The 18100-nt window shown below is 61.0% G+C and overlaps 1 protein-coding gene and 1 pseudogene across 4 annotated transcripts in view; both read left to right on the forward strand.

The window, feature by feature from the left end:
- The window catches only part of LOC148135307 (protein GOLM2-like), a 101464-nt gene extending 101136 nt beyond the window's left edge, over positions 1-328 (forward strand). For all 4 annotated transcript variants that reach the window (XM_087985176.1, XM_087985179.1, XM_087985177.1 and 1 more), the window contains one exon: positions 41-328. The gene's annotated coding sequence lies outside the window, so the exon portion shown is untranslated. The remainder of the gene's footprint in view (positions 1-40) is intronic.
- A 1739-nt stretch (positions 329-2067) lies between these two features.
- LOC148135308 (uncharacterized) lies at positions 2068-15466 on the forward strand (annotated as a pseudogene).
- Positions 15467-18100: the final 2634 nt, after the last annotated feature.

Raw genomic sequence — 18100 nt, forward strand, 5'->3', positions numbered from 1 at the left:
GACCACCCCCTCCCTTCTCTGTCCTCTCCTTCTCTTGCAGTCACTCAAAGCAGCCTGATCGCAGGACTTACGGGACACATTGATCAAGACCCCAACCCCTACTGGATTTTGCATGGAGCTGGGCGGTGGAGACTGCGTGATTCCAGAAACGACAAAGGCCACTGCAGGCACACACAGCACGTACACAATCGGAGCAGGGTGTACACCACTAGTGGCCCCAAACCCACCCGACAAGGCCCAAGTGGAATATTCATCCCTCCCACCCCCCCCCCAACCCTTCCACTCGCCCTGGACAGGGGCAGGGGGGTTTGGTGGGCTGGGGGGGGGGGCAACACTCAAGAAGCTCGACACCATCCAGGGCAAAGATGCCCCCCCTTCCCACCACCCCTCGATTGGCGCCGCACCCACTCAGTCGGAGCAATGTGTACCATCGACAAGATGCACCGCAGCGACTCGCCAGCCTCTTCCAAAGCAATGACCATTGCCGTTTAGAGAGACCAGGGAAACACCTAGCCCCCTCCCCTCCAAGCCCCGAATTGGAAACATGTCGACCCTTCCCTTCCCCTGGAGCTAACGGTGTGGTTGAAGGAGGCAGCTCACTGACACCCGTGTCAAGGGTGACTCGTTTACTCACTTCAACCGCGCTTTCCGAACGTTGTGACCCCCCAACGATGACTTGTGTACCCGGCACCTTCCAACTCCAGAGGTATCCCCTACCCCATCTCTCTCTCTCTCTCCCCTTCTCTCTCACTCCCCCTCTTCTTTTCTCTCTCTCTCCCCTCCTCCTTTTCTGTCTCTTCCCTTCTCTCTGTCCCCCTCTCTTTTTTTCCTCTCTCTCCCTCTCCTTTTCTGTCTCTTTCTCTCTTCCCTTCTCTCTCACTCCCCCCTCTCCTCTCTCCCTCCTCTCTCACCCTCCTTTTTACTCTCTCTCTCCCTCTCCTTTTCTGTCTCTTTCTCTCTTCCCTTCTCTCTCACTCCCCCCCCTCCTTCTCTCTCCCCCCTCTCTCACCCTCCTTTTTACTCTCTCTCTCCCTCTCCTTTTCTCTTTCTCTCTTCCCTTCTCTCTCACTCCCCCCTCTCTCACCCTCCTTTTTACTCTCTCTCTCCCTCTCCTTTTCTGTCTCTTTCTCTCTTCCCTTCTCTCTCACTCCCCCCTCTCCTTCTCTCTCCACCCCCACCCTCCTTTTTTACTCTCTGTCTCCTTTTCTCTCTCTCTCGCTCTCATTCCTTCTTTCTCTCTGTCTTGTCACCTCTCCAGTTCGAATGTCACCAGCCTGCCCGCTCCACCAACCCCCCCCCACCACCCCCCCTCATTGATGCCCATTTGGGCTGAGATTCTCAGTACAGTTTTCCCAAAGTGCCTTTCCACCTCCTCAAAAACCCAGCCTCCGTCCTCAGGGAACTTCCTCCACGCCGTTCGGCCCTTTTCTGCCATTGGCCTGCTGTGCTCTCCCAGCGCCACACCCTTGGCCTCTGATCTGCAGGCCTCACTTTCTCCCTCTCAGCTGTAGGCCAGACCAGGTAAGGATGGCGGTTTCCTTCCCTGAAGGGGTTTTCCGACAATGGATTTATGGTCATCATTAGACTCAGATTTTCTTGCCCCGCGCCCTGCCCCCCTTACTGGATTCAAATGCCAACAGGGCAGGATTTGAACTCAGCTCCCCAGAACGTCACCTGGCTTTCTGAATGAACAGTCCAGCGATCATAGCCACCATCCTGCCCTTGTATGGAGGGCACTAATTAGCCCTCGGGTGGACATCTCGAGAAAGCAGAGCTGATCGCCGTTGCGTCACCACCACCCCCCACCCGAGCCAATCAGGAGCCGGAATACCACGGCGACCTTGCTGGAAATCTCCGGGGGACGGGAAAGGAGCTATGCAAGCGCAGCAGGAAGCCAGCGAGAGAGAGACAGCGAGGCAAGCTTTCGGAACCCGGAACATCGTCACGTCGTATCTCCAACCCTCCCCTCACTGCCCAGAGAGAGAGAGAGAGGGGCAAGCTTTCCCAATCCGGAACACCGCGTCGCGTTTCCCACTGCTCGCAGCACTTTCCCTCCTCGTCCCGTCGATGTCAAATCTGGCCACGGTAGTGTCCCGACCCCCGAGCCGGGAGCCCGGGGTCTCGCGTGCCCGACATTCCGAAGGCTGCCGAGGTGAATTGATCTGCGAATCATTCCTCATCCGTGACCACACTGTGTCTGTGCCTGCCGCGACTCGGGAAACTTCAGCCCCTTTTCTGATCAATAAAAAAAGAGCTTGACACACCAGCTGGGCGTATTACTGCTGCTCCTGGTTGGCACTGCGTACCCGCCTGTGCACCATTCGCGGTGCGTTGGTGGCCAGGGATCATGACTGGTACTCACACTCTTGAGAATTTCAGGGCTTGGTCTTCAGGCACTTTAACAGACAATGTCAGGGTGGAAACGAGGGGGCATAACGTTCAGGGAGGAAGGTATAGGGGAAGTGTCAGAGGTCGCGTCTTTACTCAGAGAGTGGTGGGTGCATGGACTGCACTGCCAGCAGTGGTAGTGGGGTCAGAGACATTAGGGATATTAAAGCGACTCTTGGATGGATGATAGTCCAATGGGGGGTAGGTAGTTAGTTTGATTTTATAGTAGGATAGAAGCTCCCAGCACCACATCGAGGGGTCTGTGCTGTACTGTTCCGTGAAACCTATAGATAGGAGACGCAATCATAGACACTCAGGGATATCGAATTTCTAGCCAGTAATGTTGAAATGCATCAATGGTGTTACCATCACTGAATCCCCCCCACTATCAACATCCTGGGGGTTACCATTGAGAGAGAATCTAACCATCACCCCCTTGACATTCAATGGTGTTACCATCACTGAATCCTCCCACTATCAACATCCTGGGGGTTACCATTGAGAGAGAATCTAACCATCGCCCCCTTGATGTTCAATGGTGTTCCCATCACTGAACCCCTCCCACTATCAACATCCTGGGGGTTACCATTGAGAGAGAATCTAACCATTGCCCCCTTGACATTCAATGGTGTTACCATCACTGAACACCTCCCACTATCAACATCCTGGGGGTTACCATTGAGAGAGAATAGAACATAGAACAATACAGCGCAGAACAGGCCCTTCGGCCCTCGATGTTGTGCCGACCTGTGAACTATTCTCAGCTCGTCCCCCTACACTATCCCAAAAACATCCATGTGCTTATCCAAGGATTGTTGAAATCTCCCTAATGTGGCTGAGTTAACCCCCAGGATGTTGATAGTGGGGGGATTCAGTGATAGTACTAACAGGAATCCAAGAAGGATGTGGGGGTTAGAAATTAATTTTGGGGATATGGGATTGTGGGCATAGGGCGATCCCAATGAAAGAAGCAGTAAGTTCTAGCCCTCGTCCAGCATTAACAAACTCAAACCCCAGACACTGATGCTCCCCTCCCATACATTACTGGGAGGGTCCTGCACTTTCAGCAAACATGCCGCCTCTCAGAGACGTTCAGCCGTGACCCCCAGTCCCCTTCAAACGGACAGAGGCGTGTCCCAGAGAGGAGGAACAGCTCCCTATTCATCCGAACCGACCTTTAACCCTCAATTAGAAGCTGTTGGCATCAACAGATTGGCATGATGGGTGCCCCACCCCTCACTACACTGCCACTGTTTGTAAAAATCTGAGACATCTTGGGGGCATTTGCTACTGAGATAAAAGCGCTCTAATTTTATGCACTTGCATGATGCAGCAAAATAATGCATCAAAGTTAACTCTCGACCCTCCTTGCCCCACTGTGTGTGACATCTCTCCACACCCATTTCCATTTTGCCTGATTTATTAGCCCTCAGTATTTTTATCTTCTATAAATACTTTATCGCCCAATAAACGCCGCAAATCTTGCAACACTTGGCCGTCAACTCGCATTCCCTTCTGCCGTTTCCCGCTAAAGCCTCAGAACATGTCGCGTCCTTCCTCAGATGCTGCCAGACCTGCTGAGTTCCTCCGGCACGCCCATGAGCCACCCAGTCTGGCGCATTGAGTGTGCTGTGCGTCCCCATCGCATTCCCCCGGCCTTCAGACAACCCCGAAATGAGCGATTCCGCCCCCCCCAATAGAGCAATTTGTCTGCCCTCCTCCCCATTACCCTGTACAGTCCCAATTTTTGGTGAGGGGAAGGACATGTACAGTGTTCAATGTGGGTAGGTATTAAGAACTGGGCACAAGGGTTGGCATCGGTAAATATGAGACACCCTGGTTAATAACGATACACACAGAGGAGGAGGAGACACTGTCGCTGACACAAAGGATTACACTAGAATTTCTGCCAGTGCTTCCCTGTGATTCAGGCTGCTGCAATCTCCTGGTGCCAGGGTAAATGAGCAGGAGAGAGAGTGCCCGAGCGGGTACAGAATATCCCAGAACCAGGGACACAGGTAAGGAAAACGAAGCCAGGTTTCAGGAGCTACAACCACTCAGGTTTAAAATCCCACAGCGTGACCGCCACTTATCGCCATAGCTCCCCTACACCCCCTCCCTATCCCTATCGCGTCCCCCAGCCCCTACACCCCCTCCCTATCTCTATCACCTCCTCCAGCCCCCACATACCTCCCCATCTCCATCACCGGGCCCCTATCTGTCACTGCCTCCAGCCCCCTACACCCCCTCCCTATCTCTGTCACTGCCTCCAGCCCCCTACACTCCCTCCCTATCTCTGTCACCCCCGCCAGCCCCTACACCCCCTCCCTATCTCTATCATCTCCTCCAGCCCCCTACACCCCCTCCCTATCTCTGTCACTGCCTCCAGCCCCCTACACCCCCACCCTATCTCTGTCACCCCCGACAGCCCACTACACCCTCTCCCTATCTCTGTCACCCCCTCCAGCCCCCTACACCCCGTCCCTATCTCTGTCACCGCCTCCAGCCCCCTACACCCCCTCCCGATCACTGTCACCCCCTACACCCCCTCCCTATCTCTGTCACCCCCTCCAGCCCCTTCACCCCCTCCCTATCCCTGTCACTTTCCCCAGCCCCTACATCCCCTCCCTATTACTGTCACCCCCTCCAGCCCCTCCCTATCTCTGTCACCCTCTCCAGCCCCCAACATCCCCTCCCTAGCTCTGTCATCCCCTCCAGCCCCCTATACCCCCTCCCTATCTCTGTCAGCCCCTACACCCCCTCCCTATCTCTGTCACCCCCTCCAACCACTACACCCCCTCCCTATCTCTTGTCACCCCCTCCTGCATCTACACCCCTCTCCCTGTCTCTATCACCGCCTCCGGCCCCTACATCCCCTCCCTGTCTCTGTCACTCCCACAAGCCCCTACAACCCCCTCCCTATCTCTGTCAGCCCCTCCAGCCCCATACATCCCCCGCCCTGTCTCTGTCACCCCCTCCAGCCTCTACACCCCCTCCCTATCTCTGTCACCCCGTCCCTATCTCTGTCACCCCCCTCCAGCCCCCTACACCCCCTCCCTATCACTGCCACCTCCTAGACCCAGTACACCCCCTTCCTATCACTGTCGCCCCCTACACCCCCTCCCTATCACTGCCACCTCCTAGACCCAGTACACCCCCTTCCTATCACTGTCATCCCTCCAGCCCCCTACACCCCCTCCCTATCTCTGTCACCTCCTCCAGCCCCTACACCCCCTCCCTATCACTGTCACCCCCTCCAGCCCCTACACCCCCTCCCTATCACTGCCACCTCCTAGACCCAGTACACCCCCTTCCTATCACTGTTGCCCCCTACACCCCCTCCCTATCACTGCCACCTCCTAGACCCAGTACACCCCCTTCCTATCTCTGTCACCCCCCTCCAGCCCCCCACACCCCCTCCCTATCACTGCCACCTCCTACAGCCAGTACACCCCCACCCTATCACTGTCACCCCCTCCAGCCCCCTACACCCCCTTCCTATCACTGTCACCCCCTCCAGCCCCCTACACCCCCTCCCGATCACTGCTCACCCCCAAACACAGCCTCCTGAGTATCCCCTGATTCCCTTCACTCTGCTGTTGGGTTGGAGAGAGCTCGTGCCTTACCTCCCTCAGCGCTGACCCTCAGAGAGTGCAGCGTTCCCTTGTTGCCGGCCCTCAGACAGAATGGCACTCCCTCGGCACCAACCCTCCGACAGAGTGGCACTCCCTTGGCGCTGACCCTCAGACAGAGTTGCACACTCTTGGCGCCGACCCTCAGACAGAGTGGCACGCCCTCGGCGCCGACCCTCCGACAGAGTGGCACTCCCTCGGCGCCGACTCTCTGACATTGCAGTGCTCCCTCGGTACTGACTCTCTGACAGTGCGGCAGTCCCTCAGCATTGACCCTCCGACAGTGCAGCGCTCCCTCAGGACTGACCCTCAAACATTGCAGCACTCCCTCCGCACTGACCCTCCGACAGTGCAGCGCTCCCTCAGGACTGACATTCAAACATTGCAGCGCTCCCTCAGAACTGATCCTCCGACAGTGCGGCACTCCCTCAGCACTGACCCTCCGACAGTCTGGCACTCCCTCAGCACTGACCCTCCAACAGTGCAGCGCTCCCTCGGTGCTGACCCTCCGACAGTGCTGCACTCCCTCAGCACTGACCCTCCGACAGTGCGGCGCTCCTTCAGCACTGACCCTCCGACAGTGCAGCACTCCCTCAGTACTGACCCTCCGACAGTGCGGCACTCCCTCAGCACTGACCCTCCGACAGTGCAGTACTCCCTCAGCACTGACCCTCCGACAGTGCGGCGCTCTCTCAGTACTGACCCTCCGACAGTGCGGCACTCCCTCAGCACTGACCCTCTGACAGTGTGGCCCTCGATCATTACTGACCCTCCGACAGTGCAGCGCTCCCTCAGCACTGACCCTCTGACAGTGCAGCGCTCCCTCAGTACTGAACATCCGACAGTGCAGCGCTCCCTCAGCACTGACCCTCCGACAGTGCAGCGCTCCCTCAGTACTGAACATCCGACAGTGCGGCACTCCCTCAGCACTGACCCTTTGACAGTGCAGCGCTCCCTCAGTACTGAACATCCGACAGTGCAGCGCTCCCTCAGCACTGACCCTCCAACAGTATGGCCCTCCCTCAGTACTGACCCTCCGACAGTGCAGCGCTCCCTCAGTACTGACCCTCAGACAGTCTGGCACTCCCTCCGCACTGACCCTCCGACACTCTGGCACTCCCTCAGAACTGACCCTCCGACAGTGCAGCACTCCCTCAGTACTGACCCTCTGACAGTGTGGCCCTCGATCATTACTGACCCTCCGACAGTGCAGCGCTCCCTCAGCACAGACCCTCCAACAGTATGGCCCTCCCTCAGCATTGGCCCTCCGACAGTGCAGCACTCCCTCAGCACTGACCCTCCAACAGTATGGCCCTCCCTCAGCATTGGCCCTCCGACAGTGCAGCGCTCCCTCAGTACTGAACATCCGACAGTGCGGCACTCCCTCAGCACTGACCCTCTGACAGTGCAGCGCTCCCTCAGCACTGACCCTCCAACAGTATGGCCCTCCCTCAGTACTGACCCTCCGACAGTGCAGCGCTTCCTCAGTACTGACCCTCAGACAGCCTGGCACTCCCTCCGCACTGACCCTCCGACAGTGCAGCACTCCCTCAGTACTGACCCTCTGACAGTGTGGCCCCCGATCATTACTGACCCTCCGACAGTGCAGCGCTCCCTCAGCACAGACCCTCCAACAGTATGGCCCTCCCTCAGCATTGGCCCTCCGACAGTGCAGCACTCCCTCAGCACTGACCCTCTGACAGTGCAGCGCTCCCTCAGTACTGACCCTCTGACAGTGTAGCGCTCCCTCAGCACTGACCCTCCAACAGTATGGCCCTCCCTCAGTACTGACCCTCCGACAGTGCAGCGCTCCCTCAGCACTGACCCTCCAACAGTGCGGCACTTCCTCAGCACTGACCCTCTGACAGTGCGGCGGTCCCTCAGCACTGACCCTCCGACAGTGCGGCGGTCCCTCAGCACTGACCCTCCGACAGTGCGGCACTTCCTCAGCACTGACCCTCTGACAGTGTAGCGGTCCCTCAGCACTGACCCTCCAACAGTATGGCCCTCCCTCAGTACTGACCCTCCGACAGTGCAGCGCTCCCTCAGCACTGACCCTCCCACAGTGCGGCGCTCCCTCAGCACTGACCCTCCGACAGTGCGGCACTCCCTCAGCACTGACCCTCCGACAGTGCAGCGCTCCCTCAGTACTGACCCTCCGACAGTGTGGCGCTCCCTCAGCACTGACCCTCCGACAGTGCAGCACTCCTTCAGCACTGACCCTCCGACAGTGCGGCGCTCCCTCAGCACTGACCCTCCAACAGTGTGGCCCTCCCTCAGAAGGGCTAATGCCCGAAACGTCGATTCTCCTGTTCCCTAGATGCTGCCTGAGCTGCTGCGCTTTTCCAGCAACACATTTCCACCCCTCACTCAGCACTGACCCTCCGACAGTGCAGCGCTCCCTCGGTGCTGACCCTCCGACAGTGCGGCCCTCCCTCAGCACTGACCCTCCGACAGTGCAGCGCACCGTCGGTGCTGACCCTCCGACAGTGCGACACTCCCTCAGTACTGACCCTCAGACAGTCTGGCACACCCTCCACACTGACCCTCCGACATTCTGGCACTCCCTCAGTACTGACCCTCTGACAGTGTGGCCGTCGATCAGCACTGACGCTCCAACAGTGCGGCGCTCCCTCAGCACTGACCCTCCGACAGTGCGGCGCTCCCTCAGCACTGACCCTCCGACAGTGCGGCGCTCCCTCAGCACTGACCCTCCGACAGTGCGGCACTCCCTCCGCAATGACCCTCCAACAGTGTGGCGCTCCCTCAGTACTGACCCTCTGACAGTGCAGCGCTCCTTCAGCACTGACCCTCCGACAGTGCGGCGCTCCCTCAGCACTGACCCTCCAACAGTGTGGCCCTCCCTCAGCACTGACCCTCCGACAGTGCAGCGCTCCCTCGGTGCTGACCCTCCGAAAGTGCGGCCCTCCCTCAGCACTGACCCTCCGACAGTGCAGCGCTCCCTCAGTGCTGACCCTCTGACAGTGCAGCACTCCCTCAGCACTGACCCTCCGACAGTGCAGCACTCCCTCAGCACTGACCCTCCGACTGTGCGGCACTCCCTCAGCACTGACCCTCCGACAGTGCGGCACTCCCTCAGCACTGACCCTCCGATAGTGCGGCACTCCATCAGCACTGACCCTCTGACAGTCTGGCACTCCCTCAGTACTGATCATCCGACAGTGCGGCACTCCCTCAGTACTGACCCTCAGACAGTCTGGCACTCCCTCAGTACTGACCCTCAGACAGTCTGGCACTCCCTCCACACTGACCCTCCGACATTCTGGCACTCCCTCAGTACTGACCCTCTGACAGTGCAGCACTCCCTCAGTACTGACCCTCTGACAGTGTGGCCCTTGATCAGCACTGACCCTCCAACAGTGCGGCGCTCCCTCAGTACTGAACATCCGACAGTGCGGCACTCCCTCAGCACTGACCCTCTGACAGTGCAGCGCTCCCTCAGCACTGACCCTCCAACAGTATGGCCCTCCCTCAGCACTGGCCGTCTGACAGTGCAGCGCTCCCTCAGTACTGACCCTCCGACAGTGCAGCGCTCCCTCAGCACTGGCCCTCCGACAGTGCGGCGCTCCCTCAGTACTGAACCTCCGAAAGTGCGGCCCTCCCTCAGTACTGACCCTCCGACAGTGCAGCGGTCCCTCAGCACTGACCCTCCAACAGTATGGCCCTCACTCAGGACTGACCCTCCGACAGTGCAGCGCTCCCTCAGTACTGAACCTCCGACAGTGCGGCGCTCCCTCAGCACTGACCCTCCGACAGTGCCGCACTCCCTCAGCACTGACCCTCCGACAGTGCCGCACTCCCTCAGCACTGACCCTCTGACAGTGCGGCGGTCCCTCAGCACTGACCCTCCGACAGTGCAGCACTCCCTCAGTACTGACCCTCCGACAGTGCGGCCCTCCCTCAGCACTGACCCTCCAACAGTGCGGCGCTCCCTCAGCACTGACCCTCCGACAGTGCAGCCCTCCCTCAGCACTGACCCTCCGACAGTGCGGCACTCCCTCAGCACTGACCCTCCAACAGTGTGGCGCTCCCTCAGCGCTGACCCTCCAATAATGCGGCACTCCCTCAATACTGACCCTCCGACAGTGCGGCACTCCCTCCGCACTGACCCTCTGACAGTGTGGCACTCCCTCAGTACTGACCCTCTGACAGTGCGGCGCTCCCGCAGTACTGACCCTCCGACAGTGCGGCGCTCCCTCACACTGACCCTCCGACAGTGCGGCGCTCCCTCAGTACTGACCCTCCGACTGTGCAGCTCTCCCTCAGCACTGACCCTCCAACAGTGTGGCCCTCCCTCAGCACTGACCATCCGACAGTGCTGCGCTCCCTCAGCACTGATCCTCCGATAGTGTGGCGCTCCCTCCGCACCGACCCTCCAACAGTGTGGCACTCCCTCAGCACTGACCCTCCGACAGTGCGGGAGTCCCTCAGCACTGACCCTCCGACAGTGCGGCACTCCCTCGCATTGACCCTCAAACAGTGTGGCCCTCCCTCAGTACTGACCCTCCCACAGTGCGGCACTCCCTCGTACTGACCCTCTGACAGTGCGGTCCTCCCTCAGCACTGACCCTCCGACAGTGCACTACTCCCTCGCATTGACCCTCAAACAGTGTGGCCCTCCCTCAGTACTGACCCTCCCACAGTGCGGCACTCCCTCGTACTGACCCTCTGACAGTGCGGCCCTCCCTCAGCACTGATCCTCCGATAGTGTGGCGCTCCCTCCGCACCGACCCTCCGACAGTGCGGCACTCCCTCAGCACTGACCCTCCGACAGTGCACTACTCCCTCGCATTGACCCTCAAACAGTGTGGCCCTCCCTCAGTACTGACCCTCCCACAGTGCGGCACTCCCTCGTACAGACCCTCTGACAGTGCGACCCTCCCTCAGCACTGACCCTCCGATAGTGTGGCGCTCCCTCCGCACCGACCCTCTGACAGTGCGGCCCTCCCTCAGCACTGACCCTCCGATAGTGCGGCACTCCATCAGCACTGACCCTCTGACAGTCTGGCACTCCCTCAGTACTGATCATCCGACAGTGCGGCACTCCCTCAGTACTGACCCTCAGACAGTCTGGCACTCCCTCCACACTGACCCTCCGACATTCTGGCACTCCCTCAGTACTGACCCTCTGACAGTGCGGTGCTCCCTCAGCACTGACCCTCTGATAGAGCGGTGCTCCCTCAGCACTGACCCTCCAACATTGCGGTGCTCCCTCAGCACTGACACTCCGACAGTGCGGCACTCCCTCAGTACTGACCCTCTGACAGTGCGGCGCTCCCTCACCATTGACCCTCTGACAGTGCGGTGCTCCCTCAGTACTGACCCTCTGACAGTGCTGTGATCCCTCAGCACTGACCATCCGACAGGGCCCATTCCCTCAGCACTGACCCTCCGACAGTGCGGCACTCCCTCAGCACTGACCCTCCGACAGTGTGGCGCTCCCTCAGTACTGACTCTCCGACAGTGTGGCACTCCCTCAGTACTGACCCTCCGACAGTGTGGCCCTCCCTCAGCAGTGACCCTCCGACAGTGTGGCCCTCCCTCCGCACTGACCCTCCGACAGTGCGGCGCTCCCTCAGTACTGACCCTCCGACAGTCTGGCACTCCCTCAGCACTGACCCTTCGACAGTCTGGCACTCCCTCAGCACTGACCCTCCGACAGTCTGGCACTCCCTCAGCACTGACCCTCCGACAGTGCGGGGCTCCCTCCGCACCCACCTTCCAACAGTGTGCCCACTCCCTCAGCACTGACCCTCCAACAGTGTGGCCCTCCCTCAGCACTGACCCTCCAACAGTGTGCCCACTCCCTCAGCACTGACCCTCCGACAGTGCGGCGCTCCCTCAGCACTGACCCTCCGACAGTGCGGCACTCCCTCAGCACTGACCCTCCGACAGTGCGGCCCTCCCTCAGCACTGACCCTCCGACAGTGCGGCGCTCCCTCCGCACCGACCCTCCAACAGTGTGCCCACTCCCTCAGCGCTGACCCTCCAATAATGCGGCACTCCCTCAATACTGACCCTCTGACAGTGCGGCCCTCCCTCAGCACTGACCTTCCAACAAGGTGGCACTCCCTCCGCACTGACCCTCTGACAGTGCGGCACTCCCTCAGTACTGACCCTCTGTCAGTGCAGCCCTCCCTCAGCACTGACCCTCCGACAGTGCGGCACTCCCTCAGCACTGACCCTCCAACAGTGTGGCGCTCCCTCAGCGCTGACCCTCCATTAATGCGGCACTCCCTCAATACTGACCCTCCGACAGTGCGGCACTCCCTCCGCACTGACCCTCTGACAGTGCGGCACACCCTCAGTACTGACCCTCTGTCAGTGCGGCACTCCCTCAGTACTGACCCTCTGACAGTGCGACGCTCTCTCAGTACTGACCCTCCGACAGTGCGGCACTCCCTCCGCACTGACCCTCTGACAGTGCGGCACTCCCTCAGTACTGACCCTCTGACAGTGCGGCACTCCCTCAGTACTGACCCTCCGACAGTGCGGCGTTCCCTCACACTGACCCTCCGACAGTGCGGCGCTCCCTCAGTACTGACCCTCCGACAGTGCGGCGTCCCTCCGCACTGACCCTCCGACAGTGCCCACTCCCTCAGCACTGACCCTCCAACAGTGTGGCACTCCCTCAGCACTGACCCTCCGACAGTGCTGCGCTCCCTCAGCACTGACCCTCCGATAGTGTGGCGCTCCCTCCGCACCGACCCTCCAACAGTGTGGCACTCCCTCAGCACTGACCCTCCGACAGTGCGGGAGTCCCTCAGCACTGACCCTCCGACAGTGCGGCACTCCCTCGCATTGACCCTCAAACAGTGTGGCCCTCCCTCAGTACTGACCCTCCCACAGTGCGGCACTCCCTCGTACTGACCCTCTGACAGTGCGGTCCTCCCTCAGCACTGACCCTCCGACAGTGCACTACTCCCTCGCATTGACCCTCAAACAGTGTGGCCCTCCCTCAGTACTGACCCTCCCACAGTGCGGCACTCCCTCGTACTGACCCTCTGACAGTGCGGCCCTCCCTCAGCACTGACCCTCCGATAGTGTGGCACTCCCTCCGCACCGACCCTCCGACAGTGCGGCCCACCCTCAGCACTGACCTTCCAACAATGTGGCACTCCCTCCGCACTGACCCTCCGACAGTGCGGCACTCCCTCAGTACTGACCCTCTGACAGTGCGGTGCTCCCTCAGCACTGACCCTCTGATAGTGCGGTGCTCCCTCAGCACTGACCCTCCGACAGTGCGGCGCTCCCTCAGTACTGACCCTCTGACAGTGCAGCACTCCCTCAGCACTGACCCTCCAACATTGCTGTGCTCCCTCAGCACTGACCCTCCGACAGTGCGGCACTCCCTCAGTACTGACCCTCTGACAGTGCGGCACTCCCTCAGTACTGACCCTCCGACAGTGCGGCGCTCCTTCACACTGACCATCCGACAGTGCGGCGCTCCCTCAGTACTGACCCTCCGACAGTGCGGCGTCCCTCCGCACTGACCCTCCAACAGTGCCCACTCCCTCAGCACTGACCCTCCAACAGTGTGGCACTCCCTCAGCACTGACCCTCCGACAGTGCTGCGCTCCCACAGCACTGACCCTCCGACAGTGCGGCACTCCCTCAGTACTGACTCTCCAACAGTGTGGCACTCCCTCAGTACTGACCCTCCGACAGTGTGACCCTCCGACAGTGTGGCCCTCCCTCCGCACTGACCCTCCGACAGTGCGGCGCTCGCTCAGTACTGACCCTCCGACAGTCTGGCACTCCCTCAGCACTGACCCTTCGACAGTCTGGCACTCCCTCAGCACTGACCCTCCGACAGTCTGGCACTCCCTCAGCACTGACCCTCCGACAGTGCGGCGCTCCCTCCGCACCCACCCTCCAACAGTGTGCCCACTCCCTCAGCACTGACCCTCCGACAGTGCGGCGCTCCCTCAGCACTGACCCTCCGACAGTGTGGCCCTCCCTCAGCACTGACCCTCCAACAGTGTGCCCACTCCCTCAGCACTGACCCTCCGACAGTGCGGCGCTCCCTCAGCACTGACCCTCCGACAGTGCGGCGCTCCCTCAGCACTGACCCTCCGACAGTGCGGCACTCCCTCAGCACTGACCCTCCGACAGTGCGGCCCTCCCTCAGCACTGACCCTCCGACAGTGCGGCGCTCCCTCCGCACCGACCCTCCAACAGTGTGCCCACTCCCTCAGCGCTGACCCTCCAATAATGCGGCACTCCCTCAATACTGACCCTCTGACAGTGCGGCCCTCCCTCAGCACTGACCTTCCAACAAGGTGGCACTCCCTCCGCACTGCCCCTCTGACAGTGCGGCACTCCCTCAGTACTGACCCTCTGTCAGTGCAGCCCTCCCTCAGCACTGACCCTCCGACAGTGCGGCACTCCCTCCGCACTGACCCTCCGATAGTGCGGCACTCCCTCAGTACTGACCCTCTGACAGTGCGGTGCTCCCTCAGCACTGACCCTCTGATAGTGCGGTGCTCCCTCAGCACTGACCCTCCAACATTGCTGTGCTCCCTCAGCACTGACCCTCCGACAGTGCGGCACTCCCTCAGTACTGACCCTCTGACGGTGCGGCACTCCCTCAGTACTGACCCTCCGACAGTGCGGCGCTCCCTCACACTGACCATCCGACAGTGCGGCGCTCCCTCAGTACTGACCCTCCGACAGTGCGGCGTCCCTCCGCACTGACCCTCCAACAGTGCCCACTCCCTCAGCACTGACCCTCCAACAGTGTGGCACTCCCTCAGCACTGACCCTCCGACAGTGCTGCGCTCCCACAGCACTGACCCTCCGACAGTGCGGCACTCCCTCAGTACTGACCCTCCGACAGTGTGGCGCTCCCTCAGTACTGACTCTCCGACAGTGTGGCACTCCCTCAGTACTGACCCTCCGACAGTGTGGCCCTCCCTCAGCAGTGACCCTCCGACAGTGTGGCCCTCCCTCCGCACTGACCCTCCGACAGTGCGGCGCTCCCTCAGTACTGACCCTCCGACAGTCTGGCACTCCCTCAGCACTGACCCTTCGACAGTCTGGCACTCCCTCAGCACTGACCCTCCGACAGTCTGGCACTCCCTCAGCACTGACCCTCCGACAGTGCGGCGCTCCCTCCGCACCCACCTTCCAACAGTGTGCCCACTCCCTTAGCACTGACCCTCCAACAGTGTGGCCCTCCCTCAGCACTGACCCTCCAACAGTGTGCCCACTCCCTCAGCACTGACCCTCCGACAGTGCGGCGCTCCCTCAGCACTGACCCTCCGACAGTGCGGCGCTCCCTCAGCACTGACCCTCCGACAGTGCGGCACTCCCTCAGCACTGACCCTCCGACAGTGCGGCCCTCCCTCAGCACTGACCCTCCGACAGTGCGGCGCTCCCTCCGCACCGACCCTCCAACAGTGTGCCCACTCCCTCAGCGCTGACCCTCCAATAATGCGGCACTCCCTCAATACTGACCCTCTGACAGTGCGGCCCTCCCTCAGCACTGACCTTCCAACAAGGTGGCACTCCCTCCGCACTGCCCCTCTGACAGTGCGGCACTCCCTCAGTACTGACCCTCTGTCAGTGCAGCCCTCCCTCAGCACTGACCCTCCGACAGTGCGGCACTCCCTCAGCACTGACCCTCCAACAGTGTGGCGCTCCCTCAGCGCTGACCCTCCAATAATGCGGCACTCCCTCAATACTGACCCTCCGACAGTGCGGCACTCCCTCCGCACTGACCCTCTGACAGTGCGGCACACCCTCAGTACTGACCCTCTGTCAGTGCGGCACTCCCTCAGTACTGACCCTCTGACAGTGCGACGCTCTCTCAGTACTGACCCTCCGACAGTGCGGCGCTCCCTCACACTGACCCTCCGACAGTGCGGCGCTCCCTCAGTACTGACCCTCCGACAGTGCGGCGTCCCTCCGCACTGACCCTCCGACAGTGCCCACTCCCTCAGCACTGACCCTCCAACAGTGTGGCACTCCCTCAGCACTGACCCTCCGACAGTGCTGCGCTCCCTCAGCACTGACCCTCCGATAGTGTGGCGCTCCCTCCGCACCGACCCTCCAACAGTGTGGCACTCCCTCAGCACTGACCCTCCGACAGTGCGGGAGTCCCTCAGCACTGACCCTCTGACAGTGCGGCACTCCCTCGCATTGACCCTCAAACAGTGTGGCCCTCCCTCAGTACTGACCCTCCCACAGTGCGGCACTCCCTCGTACTGACCCTCTGACAGTGCGGTCCTCCCTCAGCACTGACCCTCCGACAGTGCACTACTCCCTCGCATTGACCCTCAAACAGTGTGGCCCTCCCTCAGTACTGACCCTCCCACAGTGCGGCACTCCCTCGTACTGACCCTCTGACAGTGCGGCCCTCCCTCAGCACTGACCCTCCGATAGTGTGGCACTCCCTCCGCACCGACCCTCCGACAGTGCGGCCCACCCTCAGCACTGACCTTCCAACAATGTGGCACTCCCTCCGCACTGACCCTCCGACAGTGCGGCACTCCCTCAGTACTGACCCTCTGACAGTGCGGTGCTCCCTCAGCACTGACCCTCTGATAGTGCGGTGCTCCCTCAGCACTGACCCTCCAACATTGCTGTGCTCCCTCAGCACTGACCCTCCGACAGTGCGGCACTCCCTCAGTACTGACCCTCTGACAGTGCGGCACTCCCTCAGTACTGACCCTCCGACAGTGCGGCGCTCCCTCACACTGACCATCCGACAGTGCAGCGCTCCCTCAGTACTGACCCTCCGACAGTACGGCGTCCCTCCGCACTGACCCTCCAACAGTGCCCACTCCCTCAGCACTGACCCTCCAACAGTGTGGCACTCCCTCAGCACTGACCCTCCGACAGTGCTGCGCTCCCTCAGCACTGACCCTCCGATAGTGTGGCGCTCCCTCCGCACCGACCCTCCAAGAGTGTGGCACTCCCTCAGCACTGACCCTCCGACAGTGCGGGAGTCCCTCAGCACTGACCCTCCGACAGTGCGGCACTCCCTCGCATTGACCCTCAAACAGTGTGGCCCTCCCTCAGTACTGACCCTCCCACAGTGCGGCACTCCCTCGTACTGACCCTCTGACAGTGCGGCCCTCCCTCAGCACTGACCCTCCGATAGTGTGGCACTCCCTCCGCACCGACCCTCCGACAGTGCGGCCATCCCTCAGCACTGACCTTCCAACAATGTGGCACTTCCTCCGCACTGACCCTCCGACAGTGCGGCACTCCCTCAGTACTGACCCTCTGACAGTGCGGTGCTCCCTCAGCACTGACCCTCTGATAGTGCGGTGCTCCCTCAGCACTGACCCTCCAACATTGCTGTGCTCCCTCAGCACTGACCCTCCGACAGTGCGGCACTCCCTCAGTACTGACCCTCTGACAGTGCGGCGCTCCCTCACCATTGACCCTCTGTCAGTGCGGCACTCCCTCAGTACTGACCCTCTGACAGTGCTGTGATCCCTCAGCACTGACCATCCGACAGGGCCCATTCCCTCATCACTGACCCTCCGACAGTGCGGCACTCCCTCAGCACTGACCCTCCGACAGTGTGGCACTCCCTCAGTACTGACCCTCCGACAGTGTGGCCCTCCCTCAGTACTGACCCTCCGACAGTCTGGCACTCCCTCAGCACTGACCCTCCGACAGTGTGGCACTCCCTCAGTACTGACCTTCCGACAGTCTGGCACTCCCTCAGCACTGACCCTTCGACAGTCTGGCACTCCCTCAGCGCTGACCCTCCGACAGTGCGGCGCACCCTCCGCACCCACCCTCCAACAGTGTGGCCCTCCCTCCGCACTGACCCTCCGACAGTCTGGCACTCCCTCAGCACTGACCCTCCGACAGTGTGGCGCTCCCTCAGCACTGACCCTCCGACAGTCTGGCACTCCCTCAGCGCTGACCCTCCGACAGTCTGGCACTCCCTCAGCACTGACCCTCCGACAGTGCGGCGCTCCCTCAGCGCTGACCCTCCGACAGTGCGGCGCTCCATCCGCACCCACCCTCCAACAGTGTGCCCACTCCCTCAGCACTGACCCTCCAACAGTGTGGCACTCCCTCAGCACTGACCCTCC

This window comes from Chiloscyllium plagiosum, unplaced genomic scaffold, assembly GCF_037043375.1.
Source record: "Chiloscyllium plagiosum isolate Xiang-an unplaced genomic scaffold, Cpla_swu_hap1 HiC_scaffold_50, whole genome shotgun sequence".
Classification (NCBI taxonomy): domain Eukaryota; kingdom Metazoa; phylum Chordata; class Chondrichthyes; order Orectolobiformes; family Hemiscylliidae; genus Chiloscyllium; species Chiloscyllium plagiosum.